This window comes from Macrobrachium nipponense, chromosome 47, assembly GCF_015104395.2.
Source record: "Macrobrachium nipponense isolate FS-2020 chromosome 47, ASM1510439v2, whole genome shotgun sequence".
In the NCBI taxonomy this organism is placed as follows: Eukaryota; Metazoa; Arthropoda; class Malacostraca; order Decapoda; family Palaemonidae; genus Macrobrachium; species Macrobrachium nipponense.
In genome coordinates, this window is record NC_087222.1 from 34,155,753 (window position 1) to 34,170,665 (window position 14,913).

General features: G+C 42.4%; 1 long non-coding RNA gene and 1 pseudogene across 1 annotated transcript; one reads left to right on the plus strand and one right to left on the minus strand.

Annotated features, from left to right (window-relative positions):
- Positions 1 to 1,249: 1,249 nt before the first annotated feature.
- LOC135204868 (uncharacterized) lies at positions 1,250 to 3,180 on the plus strand. The gene is made up of 3 exons (XR_010312353.1): positions 1,250 to 1,407; positions 2,029 to 2,154; positions 3,064 to 3,180. It is a non-coding gene; the product is annotated as an uncharacterized LOC135204868 (long non-coding RNA).
- Positions 3,181 to 3,199: 19 nt separating this feature from the next.
- Positions 3,200 to 14,913, minus strand: part of LOC135204635 (valine--tRNA ligase-like) — a 34,551-nt pseudogene continuing 22,837 nt past the window's right edge.

Genomic DNA, 14,913 nt, shown 5'->3' on the forward strand with positions numbered 1-14,913 from the left:
CAATTGCTATGGCTTTACAGGCAACTGAAACCAAGAAGGACTTGACTCTGAAGGACTTTTGGGAAATCCTACAACATCCTTGATGCTGTAAAGAACATTGCTAATTCTGGGAGGAGGTTAAGCAAACAACATGAATGGTGTCTGGAAGAAATTTGTCCTCAATTTGTGAATGATTTCCATGGGTTTGAGGACACAGTTCAGCTAGTTGTCAAGAACGTTGTTGCCTGAGTAAGGAAATCAATTTGGAGATGGAGGTTGATGATGTTACAGAGCTGCTGGAGTCCTCATGGCGAGGAGTTATCTGCTGAGGACCTGATACAACTGGAGAAGCAGATGATAGAGGAAGAAGAAGAAGCACCCACCCCAGAGCCTAAGGCTTTCACAAGGCAGGACTTGATAAGAGGTTTTGCAGAGTTGCAGCAAGCGTTGTCAACTTTTGAGGCTCAGATCCCAACTTGGACAGGTTCACTAGGGTTTCCAGAGGCGTCATGGATTTGATGCAGTGTTACAAGGAGATCTTGGGATGAAAAGAGGTCGCTCTCTGTTCAGACTACCCTGGAGCAGTATTTTAAGAAGGTAGAGAGGCCTTGCAGGAGATCCTGTACCCTCTACCTCAGCTGCCTCTGCTAATCCAGAACTCGCCTGCCCCACAATCTCCAGCACCTTCTGAATGTTCTGCTAACCCAGACTCACCTGCCCCAGTATCTCCAGCACCTTCTGTAGTCTGCCTCACCTAAAGACTCCACCTGCCCCAACATCTCCAGTAGTATGTTCTGCCTCACCTCAAGAATCACCTGCCTCAGCATCTCCAGTACTAGTATGTTCTGCCTCACCTCAAGAATCACCTGCCTCAGCATCTCAGCAACTTCTGGAGGTTCTTTTTCTCTTCACTAACCTCCCCCAGTCTCTCCAGCACCGTAGCTTCTCTCCAGTGTGCAAGCCAATCAAACTAATAAAGGTAAGGAATTGTTCTCTCGTTGTTATTGATAGGTATTTACATTAAATCATGTGGTATTTTTCAATGTTCCGACTTACGCTGAAAATCGTGTTACGGACGCATCGTAAGAACGGATCAACGTCGTAACTCGAGGACCCTACACTGTACATACAGAAGGGATAGGTGCACAAAACAAAATTTGAACTTACAGTTTCAGTTGCAATCTTGTTGGTTTTCTATCCCTGAATGTTTGTAATTTGGATGTTCCTAAATAGGGTGGTGTCTGTTTACCTGTTTTCATATCAAGAAATCTTTAAGTGATTACTGGCAATGTACCGTTTGCTTGCAGGACCATTACGAAGAGTACAGTGACGACGATGAAGACACCAAAGAAGTATTACCCACAAAGAAGAAAAACAAGGATAAGAAAAAAGGCAAAGTAGAAAAAGAATAAGAAAGAGGGCAAAGTGGTAAGTGCACCTACATTGGTTTTGATGATATTGTAGAGGTATCAAAAGTGTCATTCAGTTTTATTGTTTTATTCAGTATTACAGCCAATGGTTCATCTTGATGTAGAATATATTGATGTTTCCTGTTGAAGTATTTCCTTATGGTGTCTCGCGCTCTTTTTTTTTTTTTTTTTTTCTTTTCTCTCTCTCTCTCTCTCTCCAAGAAGGTAGCATTTTTGTTGTCGTGAAAATTTAAAGTTATACATGCAGAGTGCAAACCTCTGCCTTTTATGTAGTATACCTCAATGCTGTATTGGTATTTCAGTTAACTTGGGTTTCTCAGGGCAATAAGTGAGTACTTAACACTTTTCCTTTTTATTTGCAAATGCAGACTAATATTTATTTACACACACACATTCATGAGCATTCAAATACTGTATATGCACTTGTAAACATAACTTAATCCATGACTTTCACACTTCATAATAGCATATTAGATAGAAGGGCTTCTTTGTAATAAATGTTTGGGGTCAGGGAACAAAATAAATATTTTGAAACCAAGTACGTATTATTTTTAAAAACTGTCAGGATTGTAAACAATTTTATATCAACAAATTTTGATTTTTCTTCTTATTTTACAAGATTGAACATCTAGAGAAGCTTGCAGCTAAGAAAATACCCAAACAGATCGTCGGCGGAGTTCGTCTGCCTAAAGACCTCGTGGATTTCGCTACGCTTATGCTTGACAAACATGGCAGTGACTTCAAGGTCAGTGTTTTTTTTTTCTTCTTCTTATCCACTGAAATAGTACAGCTTGGAGCCGACATATTGTCAGGTTAACAGACCTCCATGACGAGTAGCCAAGTATCAAGAGAATTTGAAAAGTTTGATGCTGATCAACGAGGCACGGGAGAGTGATTAAGCCGTGGAGAACAGATAGAATCAGGTTAAGTTAGTGTAGACGACCTCTCAACAGGAGATTCAGTACAAATCCAGTGTGTGCTAGTTGGACAAAAGCAGACTGTCGTTTCTTGGTTATGTGTAAGCAATACTTGTAAAATTGTTTTGATAAGTCTCTTGCTTTCTATTTTCTTATATTTCTCTTTTTTCAAAACAGTAAAATCTCAGTTAGCAAACTGTAACTTAATGAACTCCTGTACTTGTTGGCTATGTTAGAGGGCCAGACCCAAAAAGCATCTGTAAGTTGAGATGCTACTATACAGGCAGTCCCCGGGTTACGAAGGGGGTTCCGTTCTTGAGACGCTTTGTAACCCGAAAATCGTTGTAAGCCAGAACATCACCAAAAATCCTAAAAAAACCTTACTTTTAATGCTTTGGGTGCATTGAAAACTATGTAAACTGCATTCTTATTGCATTTTGCATGAAAAAACCTTCAATATTGATTATTTTGCATTTTTGGGTGTCATATTTCTTCTGCCAGATGACGTTGTAGGCGTCCTAACCCTGGAATAATTTCTGATGAATATAATTGAAAAGCGCCTTAACCTTGGAAAGTCGTAAGCCAAACCTGTCGTAACCCGGGGACTGCCTGTATTGTAATTTGGTAGACCTAGCATTTTGAGTTGATGTCAACTTGGGTCAATGAACAGAAAGATGACCAGCCACAACTGGTGTGCTAGAAAGATTAATGCCTTTTTTTTTTCTTTCTTTTTGCAGGCAATGGCCAGAGATCCCATGAACTATTACCAAGATTCGTGGAAACAAATTCGGACGAAGATCAAGCATTTTGTGACCACCAACCCGCGTATTTCGCGCCGTACCTGAAGGAGAGAATCGACTCAAGCTGCGGATTTGCCGCCAGAAGTAGAACTCATGAACGGAGAAGCTTAATTTTAAGGATGCAGTCTTTAAGCCAATAAAGGATGTTTTTTTTTTTTAAGAGTTTCACTGGTCAATTTCCTTCAGTGCAGGAGACACGAGTGTTTCATCATGATTTCATGAAAATTGGTGATCAGATGGTTTTGATAGGCTAGACAGTAGGAGGAGAAGCATCAGGATGACTGACCATTACTTGGGGATGAAGGTATGAAGATTCTGCAATTCCATGGGCATACAAGTCATTCATACACAAAGGGTTTGTAACATTCAATTCAAATATTTACAGGACTGAAGTACATATACTTGAGGTATGTCGAATACAAACACTGAGAGGAAGAAGGAGTAAGCTATAACTCCTCAATTGTTTGTGCAAGGGATGCAACCTGCTCCATCTCCTTCTGTATCTTCGTCAACTGTAAACAAAGTGAAAATTATTAGATATTCAAGTTGAATTTCTGGGAAATACTACTCACTTAGTAAGTGATAACTTCTACTGTTGTTGTTTGATAACAAACTTAATGTGGTGTAAGTGGAGTAAAATGACAATATATTACAGATTCAGACTTAAGCAATAACGTGACCAAATTGTCCATCTTTCCTTCGCTTTTTGATGTAGGCAAAGGATTTTTCCCTGGCTAAACTCGACTGCATCCCAATGATGTTTTTCCAGTGATTTTAAATATGTTTGTAGAATACTGTACACTGCCTGTGCTGTGCGTAGCCAACTAAACAATACTAAATATTTCTGTCCCCTCAACCTTGTACTGGAAGAACACTTTGACCTGCAAGACAGAGTAGTACCAACTTCAGGAACCAAATGGTTCATCTCGAAAGCCTCACCTTTGCTTCTAGGGACTCCTGCGCAGATAAGGAAGTCTTCTGCTTGTAACGCTTATGTGACATTTTCTTCAAAATGTCGCTCTCAGACTTCTTCAGTTTTGACAGCTTCTTCTCCAGCCTTTGCAGTTCCAGTGCAGGGTCAATCAGACCCTGTCAAAACAGAAATGTGGAATAAATTAATGTACTTATTCAAATCAAATTGTTCACTGCATAGTTCAAGCAAAGGTGCAATACATTACTATACTAATACTATTCCCCATGCATTTAATTTATTTTTATTTGTTAATTCATTTTATATATATATATATATATATATATATATATATATATATATATATATATATATATATATATATATATATAAAAGTGCAGTCTCTTCTTTCTGCATTTCCCTTTACCTCTTACTTCTTCCTAATGAACATGATTGACTGAATTTCAAGTCAATGGGGCTTATTCCATATAAATAGGTCTCATTTCAGAATAATAATAAAAATAATGTATTGCACACATCATGGTGATGAAACCTTTGACACAAACTATCAAAACAGCTTACATATAAAGTAAAGTTCATGTGCATAAGTGTCTAATACCAGTTATGCATTAAACATCAACCATTTTCTTTTTAAATCTTATACAGAGCAGGATAAAAACAGTGGTCAGATAAATTGCTACACTTCAGGAACCAATAGCATGGCAAACTGTGTAATGCCTTTTACTTGTCTGGGCCCAAAGAAAAAAAAAAAAAAGGAGGATGGGACTTGACCCTGGTGGAAAAACAGAGCTAGTCAAATCTCTCAATACTATCTCTCATTAGTCTGTGTTTCATCAGGAATTTGTAGGCACCACACTACGTCGTCCTAGACCAGTCTGGACAATATCCAATAAAATGGAAAGTCACTTAAACAGGTCATAATACCAGGATCTACACCAGTTCTGGGACTTTACCAAAGCTTCAGGGGAATAGTAATAGTACCATATTCAAGGAAATGGTTTTCAACCATGTTGGGTCATCGGTGTTCCACTGTCTATGGTCTTTTCTGTGTAATGTCCCTGTCACCTAATCTCTGGCTTTACTAGGCTGTCTCAAGTGCATCAAAGTCTGGCAAGAAGATTTCTATCACCTCTGCCCAGGTGCACTGACCTAATTATTGGTCATGGGGGTGTTCATTAGTCCTGGATGTAAATGGAAAACTTGTCAAAGTACCCTTGGCTGAACACATGAATGGTGGCTGACCAGTTCCCTGCTGCGTTTCTCTACCTGACAGAATCCAGGGCCCTCATTACCCACAGTCAGAAATGAATATGATAAACAGTTACCGAAATGAAATGAGAAAATGAAAGGTGTCATATGCAACTTCTCTACAGCTCTATAAACTTGATGTCTGACTAGAGTGAGACTGGTAGTTACAAAGGTGTAGTAATGAGTTCAGTCTGGCTTCCAAACTCTGGGTCAGCTTGGAGGACACGTAGCCACATACTGCTGACAGTGTTGCTACTCAACCAGTTGTTCAGTTAATTTTGAAAAGGTCTGCTTTCTGACAGACATGGCACAAATAAATATTGTAATGTACACCACAATATTGAGGTCAGTATCCCTTAATTGTCTTGTCATTATAAAAACAATATCACTACATTATCTTGTTTAATTATAAAAAGCATTACTAATTAGGACAAAAAACCCTTCGATAACGTAAATACAAGTAACATGAGCAACCCTACCCCTCCAAAGGAATAAGGTTATAAGACTTCATTAAATTTTCTATCATGTTGCACTTAATAACAGTTCCTCGTTGGACGAGTGGTTTTTCGCGCTCGGCTACCAACCTGGTGGTCCGAAGTTTGATTCCTGGGTCGGCCAATGCGGAATCAGAGGAATTTATTTCTGGTGATAGAAATTAATTTCTCGATATAATGTGGTTCGGATCCCACAATAAGCTGTAGGTCCCGTTGTTAGGTTACCAATTGGTTCCTAGCCACGTAAAAATATCTAATCCTTTGGGCCAGTCCCAGGAGAGCTGTTAATCAGCTCAGTGGTCTGGTTAAACTAAGATATAGTACTTCACTTTTTTTTGCACTTAATAACAAAAAACAGTTAAACACATTCACACTCTACCTCAAGATGAAGGTAAACTCTGGTTTTATCTGAAATCGTACTAACAGCTGACGCAGCTGGAGGTTTGGACGATTGTTTGTGAACAACAAATGAACCGATGCGAGCAAGTGTTTCCACCACAGGAGCCGTTTCTTCGAGAAATGACGTCGTACTCTGATCCTCACTCAGAATGCTACCTGAAAGATGAGCGTATAACCTTCAAAGGACTTTAATATTATTAAAACTTCAGCATGTTCTAATGCACCTATAGGTTCATTTTATTTCAAGGTGGTAGAGAAAAATTATTACATGCAAAAGAAAACAGTCTGAAGTTCTTTAATCTAATTCTGATTATTATCATTAGTATTTAGAGGGTGACCCCTATTCATATGGAACAAGCTCACAGGGTCATCTTGCCTTGATCCAAGCTTCCAGAGAATAAGGTGCTCATTAAGAAGTCAGAGAAGGTAAAGGGAAAGATTTGACAATAAAATAACAAGAAAGAGAACCTGCATCCGCAGAGCAAAAGATAGCTATGTACAAAACAACAGTAAGAAAACAACTACTTTCACATATAAATACAAACTGCAAAAACATATTTCATACCTTGGACTTCCTTACGCTGACGACTGTCCAACGCCGTAAGCACTTTTCAGAGATCGCAAGGCTGAGACGGCTTCAAGTAGCATCTTTACCTGAACCTCCAAATGCTTGTTTGCCACAGTCCCACTGAAATGTAAACAAGGGATTAGTTTCTGCTGTCAGTCATAATTACTGACTTTTACATTGATAGTTTTTTATCATCTCAGTGAATTTTTTTTAACTATGGCAGACTCATATCTGAACTTCCATTCTTGATTTATGTATGATACATCAAAGTTAGGTTTTGTGATGAGAAGGGATTAGGGACAGTTGAAAAGCTGGATGCACAAGCCAGTCAGAAATGGAAATATACATATTACTATAAGATAATTAGTAAACTTAATATAAGATATAAGTATTATTAGATTATGAGTGACAATGTATAAGAGGGCATTTGCATGTATTTTGAACCCATTAGCAACCTTTAAATCCAACTCCCTTATTTTCATTTTTGATTTTTTGTTCTTCAACATTACTCATGATTTAATTGTGATACCTTCCTGTCATGCTACATATTTTGCTTTGTACCTACAGTTCCATGGGTCTTTTAAAGACCTGTAGATATGTGGCTTATGGTGGGACATTTCATGAATGTTCAACCCAAAATCAGGACCTAGTAGACTGAGCAAGTTCACCCTACCTCATCCTAACCTTTTTCCCACAGGAATAAGGGGAGTCTAAGGTACTTTTGACTAATTATCACAACTTGTTTGCATGTGAAATAAAAGAATAACAGGAGCTCTTTTCCAACGATGAAAACTGCCACAGTCATGCAGAGTATCTCAGCAATATTTACCTCATCTTGTGTGGACAATGACACTGCAGAATGCTGTCCCTTTTTTCACAATGCTGTGGCAGCCTCTGGTAGAGCTCTTCAGTCAAGAATGGCATAAAGGAGACAAGAGACGAAGACATACGTCCATACACGTCCAGAGAATCTGGAGGGGCGCTTCTCTTTGATTTCAAAACGGGCTTTATACTCTCCTGTAAAATTTGTATAACGTTATACTCCTGGAAAAATGTAGGTTTTAATATGCTAAGTACACCTAACTGAAAAAATGATATTGTTATTGTACAATAAAGTTTCATACATACTTACCTGGCAGATATACTTAGCTATAGACTCCGTCGTCCCCGACAGAAATTCAAATTTCGCGGCACACACTACAGGTAGGTCAGTGATCCCGCCGCCACCTGCCGCTGGGTGGTAGGAATAGGAACTATTACCGTTTTGAGCCAGATTTTCTCTTCCACCTGTCTCCTGAGGGGAGGCTGGGTGGGCCATACAATTGTATATATCTGCCAGGTAAGTATGTATGAAACTTATTGTACAATAACAATATCATTTTCATACATTCAACTTCCCTGTCAGATATACTTAGCTGATTGGCACCTTTGCGGAGGGCAAGAGACAGCTAATTACTGACCTGATAGGTAAACAACATATGTTGTAGGTAATACAAGTTAATTAACAATACCCTAGTTCCTACCTGTTTAGGTGGGAGATTTCATAGCTTGTGCTTAGAAGTCTGCTTCGCCTCAAAAGCTTCAGCGAGGGGTGCCCTATGGCTGAGAACTCTTGAAAGGACTGTCAATGGGGTCTTATCCACTTACTCAACAGAAACCTAATGGCAATTGTCACTGGAGTCCTTATTCACTTACATGACAATATACCTATGCCTCTTGCCATATAAAGGAGTAAAACACTGATCCCGATCACCCGATCCTAACCGTGGATTAGTATATATGATTGAAAGACGTTATCCCCAAACACCTTTCAAACAACCTAAAAACTCAACACCAACTACGTAATTTTAAAATCACACACTATAAAATATAAGGACAAAAATTAATATTAAGGATCAGTCTTCTCTCCTTTCCCCAGCACTGTATCCGCTGATACATAAGGTCCTAGAGAGAAGCATCTCTCATATGTTACCCTCACATCTTTCAATAATGTGAGGCGAACACTGAGTTACATCTCCAATACGTGGCCGCTAAGATGTTCTTCATTGACATGTTCTTGTTGAACGACAATGATGTAGCGACTGCACGTACTTCGTGTGCTTTTACCCTTAAGGTCTTATATGCTTCACTATCACAACTCATGTGGGCTTCAGTTATAATGTTTCTAACAAAAAATGCATCACTCTTTTAGGGTCTTTAACCGCACACCATAAACTTTGATTGCAACCCTGCAACTGCTTCTTCTTCTGCAGGTAAAACTTCAAAGTTCTCACAGGGCACAATCTTCTTTCCATTTCATTCCCAACTAGCTAATTGAGAAAGCCCTTTTACTTCGAAAGTCCTAGGCCAAGGTCTCGAGGGGTTTTCATTTTTAGCTAAAAATAAAGGCTTAAAGGACAATACAGCCGAATCCTTCTTAAAACCCACTCTCGAGTCAAGCGCTTGCAGCTCACTCACTCTTTTCGCAGTGGCGAGAGCTATTAAGAAAATACATTTTCTAGTTAAGTCCCGGAAAGTAGCTTTATCGGGAGGTTCGAATCTTTCTGACATAAGAAATTTGAGAACCACATCCAGATTCCAACTAGGGGCGAGAGAAGTTCTAGGACTAGGCTGTGCTGTCGTCCACTGGATATAGGCTATAGGCTAGCCAACACACAACCACCGCCGACAACCAAACACAAATCAACCACCCGAGACCAACAACCCCACAAAAACTCAGTAACCCAACAACTAAATGCAGATGAACACCAACCGCCTGAAAAAAACACGACACCACACGACTTACAGCAGTACAACAACCCGCCAAAACCAACCCTGCCCCAACCACCACTAACAGACACCGAAAATGCACCACCAACCTTCTTAACCTCACCACAAGACAGACACATGCACAACAACTTCACAACCCCCAAAATCTATCAAATAACACACAAACAACGAAACACCAAAAAAGGAAAACTGCTGCCAAAACCAACACTGACTTGACCAGACACCTCACTGTTTACAACTCTCGTAACACACTTCCATTGACTACCTACAGAGTGCCAAACTTTTTCAGACATGCTTCCGACCGCCATCTAACCACTCCCATTCATTCTTCCACCAATCTCTCTCTCTCTCTCTCTCTCTCTCTCTCTCTCTCTCTCTCTCTCACACAACCTTTGGAGATGTTGTCAAATATAAACTAAAATTACTCCTCCATAATGCGATCTTTGTCATTCTCTATGTTCAGGCCCCTATTCCTGAACACAGCTGATAACATGCTCCTATAACCTTTAATGGTTGACACTGCCAGATGAGATTCTTCTCGTAAAAACAAAAGAAAATCAGCGATTTTGGTCACAGAGGTATTGGAGGAGGACAGCTTCTTCGCCTTACACCATCTACGGAAAACTTCCCACTTCGATTGGTATATCCGCATGGTTGAGGACCTTCTTGCTCCAGCATGCTTTTGCCGTCTTGCGAGAAAAGCCTCTCGCTCTGACCAATCTTTCGACAGTCGAAAGGCAGTCAGAGCGAGAGCGTGGATATTCTTGTGATACCTCTCGAAGTGGGGTTGTTTGAGCAGATCTGTCCTTTCGGGAAGAGATCTGGGGAAGTCCACTATCCATTCCTGTACCTCTGTGAACCATTCTCTTGCAGGCCAATAAGGAGCGATCAATGTCATCCTCATTCCCTCCGAGGACACGAACTTTCTCATTACTTCCCCCAGCATCTTGAATGGGGGAAACACATAAGCGTCTATGCCCTTCCAATCCATGAGCATGGCATCTATGGATAGGGCTCTGGGATCGTCCCCCAACGAACAAAAGTTCTCCATCCTTCTGGATAGGAATGTTGCAAATAGGTCTACTTGAGGCTTCCCCCAAAGAGACCATAGTTGCTGGCAGACTTGCGAATGAAGGGTCCATTCTGTTGGAAGGACCTGGTTCTTTCTGCTCAATCTGTCCGCTCTTATGTTCTTTCCTCCTTGAACGAACCTCGTCAGGAGTCGTATCCCTCTTTCTTCTGTCCATATCAACAGATCCCTTGCTAGTTGGTAAAGGGAGAAAGAATGTGTCCCCCTTTGTTTTTTTATATAAGCCAGAGCCGTGGTGTTGTCCAAGTTGACTTGGACCACCACGCCTCTGACCTCGTTCTCGAAAAAAATTGCAGTGCCAAGTGTACTGCTAAGAGTTCCTTTGCATTTATGTGCCAGGCCTTCTGTTCTTCTGTCCACTGCCTGACACTTCTTGTCCCTAGTGTTGCTCCCCACCCCGTGTCGAAGCGTCTGAGAACAACAACTAGGTGAGGGTTCTGAAGGGACAAGGACACTCCTTCGTTCCTTCTCAGCGGTTCTAACCACCATCGTAAGTGGTTTTTGATACTCTCCTATGGGAAAGGTATCCAAAAGATCTCCCTTTCTTCAGTTCCAACTCCTTCTTAGATGGAACTGCAAGGGTCTCATATTCAGCTTCCCTAGAGAGATGAACTGCTCCAGCGAGGAAAGGGTGCCCAGAAGACTGAGCCATTCCCTCGCTGAGCTTTGTTCCTTCTCTAGGAAGACCGAGATTTTTTTTCAAACCCTTTCGAAATTCTTTCCTGGGAGGATACTCTCGACCGAGAAATCCATCCGAATCCCAGATAGACATAGTCGACTGGGGTCGTGTGAGATTTCTCGAGGTTTACGAGCAATCCGAGAGATCTGATCAATTGAAGAGTTATCTCTAAGTCCTCCATGCACTTTTGTTTTGTCTGTGCTCTTATAAGCCAGTCATCTAAGTAAAGAGATATCCTCACCCCCTTTAGATGCAGCCATCTTGCTACGTTCCTCATCAACGCCGTTCCTCATCGACGAATGATGCAGGGGACGTGAAAGTACGCATCTTGTAGGTCGAGGGAGACCATCCAATCTCCTGGACGGAGAGCAGAGAGAAACCGAGTTGGATGTCTCCATGGAGAACTTTGTCTTCTCCACGAAGCGATTCAATGCACTCACTCCAGGACCGCCTCCACCCCCCGAGGCTTTCGGCACCAAAATAGGCGATTGTAAAAACCCCGGGAGTGCGGATCCTGTACTATCTCAATGGCCTCCTTCTCCAACATTTGCTGCACCAACCCAAGAAGGGTCTCTCTCTTTACAGGGTCTTTGTATCTCGCTGACAGCTCCCTCGGTGTTGTCGTCAATGGAGGTTTGTTCTTGAAGGGGATGAGGTATCCTTTCCTTAGAACTTGTAGGGACCAAGAATCTGCTTTCATTGAAGTCCATGCTTCTGTGAATCCCAGAAGTCTGGCCCCTACTGGTGTTTGAAGGACTGGAACCTCATTTAGCGTTCTTCTCGGAACTCTGATGGAAGATCTTCCTCTTTTCTCTCCTCCTCTCTTCCTTGGGGCTCGGCTAAAAGTTTCTAACCTCGAAAGGGCTGTTGGGCAGGTCTTGGTTCCCTATTCGAGCAGAAGCAGCTGGTCTAGGCTTCTTAGCTGAATGTACCAGCAAATCCTGTGTTGCCTTCTCAGTAAGCGTATGGGAAATGTCCTTTACCAACTGAGAAGGAAACAGCTGTTTAGACAGAGGGGCGTATAAAAGAGAAGCCCTCTGTACCAGAGAGACTGCTTTGGTAAGAAATAAAAAATGAACCAAAGACAGACCTCTTCTTCATACTCCTGTCCCGAACAGGGATGCCACTTCAGCCGATCCGTCCTGCACTGCCTTATCCATACATGCCAAAACACTATGCAAGACTTCTGGTTCCAAAAACTGAGTTTATCTCTTCTTGGCCAAAGCCCCAAGGGGACCATCTAAGAAGTTTAAAAAACTTCCAAGACATGGAATATTCCCTTGAGAGATGGTCCATTTCCTCGACATTGTCCAGCTTGTTTTGGCCGATGGAAGTGCATGTCTCCTTGCCGAATCCCCAACCAGGTCGAGAAGTCCGCTTCGCAGATGAGGGAAGAGAAAGTCCCGTAGATTCTCCTGTGCTACACCAAATCCCTCTCCTTCCTGATAGCCTGGAAGGGGGACAGGTAAACCACAGTCTTTCCCGCCTCCTCCTTGGTTTTAAGCCAATTTCCGACCGACTGCAAAGCCCTCTTCATTGATATGGTCGGTTGCATCTTCAAGAAAGAGGAAGACTTTGCAGCCTTCGTACTCGAAAATAAAGACCGAGGAGAAGGAGGAAGGGGCAGCAGGACTCAGAGACTCTCCAAATTCTTTTAACAAGAGGGCTGTTAATGTCTTATAATCTGTAAGACCTGCCCCCTTGTTTTCTTCAGAGTCCGAGACATCTTCCAATTCTGGTTGAGTTCTATTCGGAGATGATGTGCGACCGGAGGACTCCTCTCTCGGGAATGTAAAAGGGCTTGTAGCAACACCGACTGCAACCTGACAAGGGCTACGGCCGCCTGTACGGCTTGAGTCTCTGCCAGGAGAAGCCGATGTTGTTCTTTTACGCTAAGGCCTTCCTGACAAGGACGACGGTCGCCTGTGCGACTTTCGTCCTTACCAGGAGAAGTCCTTAAATGTCTTTCCCTTTTTCCATGATCAATTCCTTCCCGACAGAGCTACGATCGCCTGTGCTACACCTAGAGACCCTGTCAGGGGAAAATTGATCTTGAGAAAAATCCCACAGAGGAGCCTCCAAGTCCGCTTCAAACTCCGATAACTCGTCCGAATCATATCCTGGATTGTATAAATCCTTGCGCCTGCCTGTCATATGATGGATGTCAGGCACTCGGTATTTGGAAACAGGCTTAGGCTCTTCAGGCGCTTTATGCCTGGCTTCAGGCGCCTCAGGCGCTTTGTTTCTTATTTCAGGCACTCTAGGCGCTTTGCGTCTTGTTTCAGGATCCTCAGGCTTTCCAGGCGCCTTGCGCCTCCGTTCAGGCGTCGCTTCAGGCTCTTCAGGTTTGGTTCAGTTCACTTTCAGCTTTGCGCCTCGTTTTCCAGGTTTTTAACGCCTCAGGCTCTTCAGGCTTTCTTCCGTTTCGCCCTTGTGGCTCATTTCCGTTATTTGAGGAGCGGTTTACGCCTCATTTTCCATTTTGGCGCTCCATTTGGCGCTTTGTGCCTTCCTCGCAATCCAGAAGTTTCGGAGCTTTCAGCCACTTTGTTCGCCTCATATCAGAGTTCGTCCGATTTCCGGGAGTTTCAAATTTCCGCACCTCGATTCAGAACACCTCAGGCCACTTTCCTTCTAGTCGGAGATTTATATAGATATCTATATGTATCTTCTCGCCTTGACGGCGTTTTGCGCCTGACAGTAGCCTGACGTCTGGCTGGCGCCAGGCTCCTGGCAGGTGCCTCGTCCGAGCTCTCAGAGAGTTCTAAAGGACGGGATCTCTTGATCGGAAGAAATCTATCCTTCCTTCTAGGAGGATCCGATTTAAGAACTCCTACTAGCGAAGATATCTGTTTTTGCATATCCTCCAAAATCTTCGTAGCTACGTCCTTCTTTCCAATTTCCGATGAAGGAGAAGGAGCTTCTGAATAAACCTCCTTCCTTCTCTTTCCGGAGGATATTCTTCCGGAAATTCTTCTTCAGGGCTTGAATAAAATGACGGAGACTTCCAAGATCTCTTTGAAGGTCTCGACAATCTATCTGAACTCCATCCTTTTTTAGATGAGGAATCAGACGAAGAAAAACACTGTTTAAGGACGTCTTTCCAACGACTATCCTTGGCAGCCCGGGACGTAACTACGGGATCTGCCGAGGGGACGCCTGACCGGTGGGGATTGTCTGAAACCTCCCTGCGGCTTTCGACATTTCTTCTCCACTGGGCTTGGGAGCTTGAAAGAGGTCTAGGCCTGGGAGCGAGACAGAGCCGATCAGACGCACCCTCCACTTCACTGGGAACACTTTCACTGCACTTACCTTCCAGTTCCTTAATTTTTTGTTGCATATGCTTAAGCGAAGCTTTCAGACTCGCAATTTCAGATGTTGAGCTTGCCGAGTCAGATAATCGGGAAGGTAAAGCTGTATGGGAGGAAACAATTGGGTTAGCAATAGGCAATAGTCCGGTAACTGGCTCGTTAGAGACCGACCTACTTACACTCTTGGAAGAGGCTTTTCTAGCCCTATCTCTCTCCAACTTTCTTAGGTAGGAATTAAGCAACTTCCATTCCTCCTCATTCAAATTCTTGCACTCATCACATGTATTCAATTGCGAGC